Raw genomic sequence first — 5,993 nt, 5'->3', positions numbered from 1 at the left:
ATCAGCCACAGCCAAGTGGGACAACTGCTGGGGGCCCCAGGCATGATGTAACACCGCCCCCCTGCCCAGGAGGATCTGGGACCCCACAAAGTTCACCCAGGACACAGAGATAAAGTTACACACTGAGGACTTAATGAGTTCACCTCGGCAGCTCAGCCCAACACTGAGGGATTGCTTAAATCTGAGCCTTCCACCAGGCCTGGATCTCGTCGATATGGGGCCTCCCAGCCCATTTCTTCCTTCTTAGTATACCCTGTCTTTTTCCTCCACCCCTCTACCAACAGTCCCCCTCCTTCTCAGGCCTGGCTGCCCCTTCTGGGCTGCTCCAGGCCCTGTGGGCAATCGAAACCTCCCTGGCCAATGTCATCAGAGTCTTCCATGAGGGCTCAGCCAGTGGTGTTAGCTTGGCAGTATCTGAGACCATCAACCACCTCTTCCTCAAACGTGTGACCCCTGGGTTTCCCCAGCATCCACTTCTTTCCTGGCTTTCTTGCCCACTGTCTGGCCACTTTGTCCCCTCCTCACCCTTTGTAGCTCCTCTTCTCTGGCTCGCTAAGCCTCTAAGACTTCCTTTTTTCTCCTCTTCTTTTTCTTTTTTCCTTTTTGAGAGACAGGGTCTTGTCTGTCACTGGGGCTGGAGTGCAGTGGCGCGATCACGGCTCACTACAGCCTTAAGCTCCTGGGCTCAAGCGACCCTCCAGCCTCACCCCCTCAGAGTGCTGGGATTACAGGTGTGAGCCACTACCCGCCTCCTTCCTGCTCTTCTCTCCTCTCTTGACACCCTCTTCTGGGGCCATCATCTCTCTGACTGCCATTCTGGCCTCCTTACACTCTCCCTCGTGCTGGATCCTTGGCTAACACTGCTGATGACATGTCACCACCTCAAAGTCATCAGGCCCCAAGCCAAACTCTATTTTTGATGTTTATGGTAAATGCAAGATGAAATAGGTGAACTAAGTGAATAACTGTTAAAAACATGAAGAAGCCAGAACTTGATGGTTTTGAAAAGTCTTAGCCTCTTTGCTAAAATTAAGAGATGCTTTTCGAGCAAAAATGCAAAGATTCAAACTCTATGTTTCCTCAGAACCAGCCCTCCTTCCTGAGTGTCCCATCTCCCTGGCTTCTGCCTTGCCTTCAGTGCTTCATTCATTCAGTGATTTCAGCAAGTATTTACCGGGCACCTACCAGGGGCCAGACCCTGTTCTAGATGCTACGATGCTGTGTTTGCGGTGGGACGTGTTGAGGCTCTGCTAGATCCTTTCAGACCCTGCTTAGCCAGTGTTTTACGCCCCTGAACCCTATCTTTGGTATGTTAGTTTCTCACGACTAGCCCTTGCAAGTTGTGTTTGTGACTAAAGTTCCAGGAGCTTCTTTTCCCACAGGTTTTGAGAGCTGGAAGTACATGGGTATTTATGTTTTGCGTCCCAACCCCACAATGCACCCCAAATCCTATAGCCAATGCCTGCCTTGGTGCAAGAGTCTGAAAGCCCAGCTTCCTTGCCTCCAGGAGGGACAGCTCAGGAGTGTGACTTACCCAGTGGAGCTCCCCTGTGGGGTGAGAGTGAGGCAGCCCCCTGCGGGACCCGGTCTGAGGTCACAGCCTGGCAGGACCTCCTCTCCCTTTCCTGTCCTGCTTCCCCATTCCCTGTCCAATTTGTCTTGAGACCGCTTCCTGAATAAATCAGTTACTCCTAAATTCTTGTCCCAGGGTCTGCTTCTGGGGACTCCAGCCCAAGGCAGTTGTGAACACGACAGCCAACGAGTTACCAGCTCTTCCCTAACGCCCTCCGAAACCTCATTCAGACTCTCGCACCCTGCACCTTCAGGGCCATCCTCTTGAGGTGGGCCTTGTCATCCCGTTGAATGCACCAAGCACCTCCCAGACCCCAGAAGACAGGCTCGTCCGCTCTGATCTAGCTTTCCCTCCAGCCCACTCTCAACTATACATCTGATTATGCTGTTCCTCCACTTGAAACCCTCCCAGCCAACTCAACAAAAATATGAGAAAAAGATTTGAACCCCTACATACCCACTTAGAATAGCTAAAATTAAAAAAACCAAACCAAACCACAAAACCTAACAATATGTGAAGTGCTGGCGAGGATGAAGGGTAACTGGAACTCTCATAGGTTGCTGGTGGAAGTGCCAAAATGGTAAGCCTTTAAAAATGGTTTGACGGTTTCTTATAAAGTTAAACATACGTTTTATCATATGACACAGGAACCCCACTCTTGGGTATTTCCCCTAGAAATGACAACTCTTGTCCACTCAAACGCCTCTACACAGACATTTATTGTAATTTTATCCATAATTGCCCCGTATGTGAAACAACCCAAATATCTTTCAACTTGCAAAGACATTAAAACAAACAAACAAACAAACAAATTGTGGCACAGCCATATAATATAACCATTCTCAGAAATAAGGAGGAACAAATATTGAAGCACACAACAACATGGGTGAATCTCAGACGCATTACGATAAGTGAAAGAAGCCAGACCTAAAGGCTACATACTATATGGCTCCATTTATGACATTCTGGAAAAGGCAAAGTAGAGGGACAGGGGACAGATCAGTGGTTGCCAGGGGCTGGTGGGGCATGAGGGAGTTTTGGAGTTGATGGAAATGTTTTATATCTTAATTGTGGTGGGGGGTATGCAATATGTATTTGTTAAAACTGTCCACTGAGAAGAGTGAATGTCATTCTATGCAAACGGTACCTCAATAAACCTGACTTTATTATTATTTTTTTTTTAAAAGCCCTTTCTGGCCAGGCAGAGTGCCTCATGCCTGTAATCCCAGCACTTTGTGAAGCTGAGGTAGGAGGATTGCTTGAGGCCAGGAGTTTAAGATAAACCTGGGCAACATGGCGAAATCCTGTCTCTCCAAAAAAAAAAAAAGAGTACAAAAATTATATGGGCATGGTGGTGCACACTTGCAGTCATGGCAACTTGGGAGGCTGAAGTGGGAGGGGTTCCTGAGCCACACACTACACTCCACCACACTCCAACCTTGGCGACAGAGTGAGACCCTCTCTCTAAATAAATAAATAAATAAGCCCTTTCTGCGGAATGCAAATTGGTACAACCACTGGGAAAACTGTTTGACAATATCTGTGAAAGCTGAACATATGCCTATCCCATGACCCAGCAATCCCACTCCTAGGGATATACCTAAGAGAAAGGAGTGCATAGGCCACTCAAAGATGTACACTGAATGCTCCCAGCAGCTTTATCTGTCATAGCGAAAAACTAGAAACAACCCAAATGTCATCAATGATAGGTCCTAGAAGGACACAGGGATTAGGTTACCCATGAGAGGTAGCTGGTTTAATAAGGTCCTGTTCAACCTAATGCTTGTGACTGCCCGGTAATCCCTCTACTATACCCCATCTGCTCACTGCTGTATCCTTAATTGCTCAGTGTCCCCAGCCCTTCCTCTCAGAGCGCTAACACACGCACAAATAGATCCCTTGGTGGTATATTCATAAGAAGGAATACTACATAGCAATGAGAAAGAATAAACTACATTTACATACAGCAACCTGCGTGAATCTCATAGACAGGTTTCACGAAAGAAGCCAGACGCGAGGAGACACACGGATTCCATTCATCTGAAGTTTAAGAACAAGCAAAACCACTCTTGGGTGATGGAAGTCAGAATAGTAATTGCTTCTGTGGGGTTGGGTACTAACGGACAAGGGGTACAAGGGAAGCTTCTAGGGGATGGAATTATTTTATATTTGGGTGGTGATTACATGGGCATGTGTGTAATTAAAAATTCACTGGGCCACACACTTAAGATTTGTGCACTGTATTGTGTGGGTTCTAGGTGTGTTAATACAAAATAATGAGATGTTGAGGTGGGAGAATTGTTTGTGGCCAGGAGTTTGAGACTAGTCTGGGCAACATAGTGAGACCCCTCATCTCTAAAAAAATTTGTTTTAAGTAGCGGGGTGAAGGGTGCACACCTATATTCCCAGCTACTTGAGAAGCTGAGGCAGAAGGATTGCTTGAGCCCAGAGTTTGAGGCTGCAATGAGCTATGATTGCACTACTGCACTCCAGCCTGAGTGACAGAGCAAGATCTTGTCACTAAAAATAATAATAATAATACAAAATACAAAACAAAATATATTCTGCACTTATCAGCCTTACTGATCATTGCAAGAGCCAAGGGTGAGAGAAGATGAGGAATACAAGATCCCAGCCAGGAGGTGAGATGAAACTGGGGCCTGCAGGGGCTGCTACCACCCATGGAGCGGGAGTGCTAAGCCCTAGAAGGACACAAGGATCAGGTTGCCCATGAGAGGCAGCGGTTTAATTAGGTCCTGTTCAACCTGACACATGTGACTGTCCGACCATAATCCCTCTGCGATGCCCCATCTGCTCCCTGCTGCATCCTTAATTGTTCAATGTCCTGGCCCCTTCCACTCACTAACCCTCACACATCTCATGCTTGACCAAAACTAGTTCTCGCTAGACCCTGCCTTCCTGCCTCTCTTCTTCCTTCCTGCCTCTCTCCTTCCTTCCTTTTTCTTTCTTGAGTGGTTTCCCAACCAGTTGCGCCCCTCGCCTCTCCTCACCAGCTGCGCCCCTCCCCTCTCCTCACCAGCTGCTCCCACGAAGGTCCTCCAAAGCTTCCCATCGGCCAAGCCCAGGGACTCCATGGCTTCCTCATCCCCCATCCAACCTCTCTGCTCACAGCCCATGGGTGACCCTGTCCACCTGCTGGAAACGCCCTCCTCCCTTGCTTCCCAGAGCGCCTTCTCCTGTTCCCCCAGGACCTCCTTGAGGACCTTCATCGGTCTCCTTGGTACCTTCTCCTGCTCCCCTAGGACCCCCTTGTGGGCCTTCATCAACATCTTTGGTGGGCTTGTCTTTCTGCATCCAGTGCCTATGTCTGGCGAGGTCCAGGACTCAGCCCCGGGCCTCGTCTCCTTGGCATTCCCTCAGGTTCCTGGACTGTGTCCTCCTTCCCAGCCTGGTGTTCTAGGTTAGACGTTGGTCTCTGAGCTGTAGCCCAGGCCACTAAAGCCCCCTGGCTAGCAACCATGGCTGGCACTTCTCAGCCCCCACCCTACTTGGGGTGCAAGCAGATGGCAAGGCCCTTTATGCATCTCCGCCTCAGTCCCCAGAGCAGCTGGCTCCAGAAATCCCGCTGGCCCTCCTGCTCAGCTGGCTCATGTCTGGAACCCATCCTGACATTGTCATGTCTCCCACTGCGTTCTTGCTGGGCCTGCTCAGCCCCTTTGGTGCAGAGGACTCCACCTGCAGACTCACTTGGTTACTCTCCACATGGTGGCTGGAGGATCTTTAAGAAATGGAAGTCAGTTCTCAGACCCACAATGCCCCCCACCGCAGTTGGAATAAACTCCAGCAAGGCCCTGCGTGAAGTGCCTCCGTTTCCCACTCCACCCTCCTGCTCCCTTCCCCTTGCTCGCTGGTGCAGCCACACCAGCCTTGTTGCCCGTCCTGGAACACACCGGGACATGGACATCGTGGGGACATGCAATTCAGCCCATTTACAGGGCCTTGCTTTACAGGATCCCTGTTAATGGGCTGCGCTGCACGCCCCCACAATTCATGTGTTCAAGTCCTAACCTCCTATACTCCAGATTGTGACCTTATTTGGAAATAGGGTTGTGCAGGCTGGGAGCGGTGGCTCACACCTATAATCCCAGCACTTTGAGAGGCCAAAGTGGGTAGATCACCTGAAGTCAGGAGTTCAAGACCAGCCTGGCCAACACGGTGAAACCTCGTCTCTACTAAAAATACAAAAATTAGCCAGGCATGGTGAGACATGCCTGTAATCCCAGATACTCTGGAGGCTGAGGAAGGAGAATCGCTTGAACCCAGGAGGCAGAGGTTGCAGCGGGCCAAGATCACGCCACTGCACTCCAGCCTGGGTGACAGAGCAAGACTACATCTCAAAAAAGAAAAAAAAAAGAAATAGGGTTGTGTAGATGTAATTCACTAAGATGATGATATGGTT

Source organism: Symphalangus syndactylus, chromosome 24, assembly GCF_028878055.3.
Source record: "Symphalangus syndactylus isolate Jambi chromosome 24, NHGRI_mSymSyn1-v2.1_pri, whole genome shotgun sequence".
Taxonomy (NCBI): domain Eukaryota; kingdom Metazoa; phylum Chordata; class Mammalia; order Primates; family Hylobatidae; genus Symphalangus; species Symphalangus syndactylus.
The sequence above is the reverse complement of the archived record's forward strand: the minus strand, read 5'-3'. Positions refer to the sequence as shown.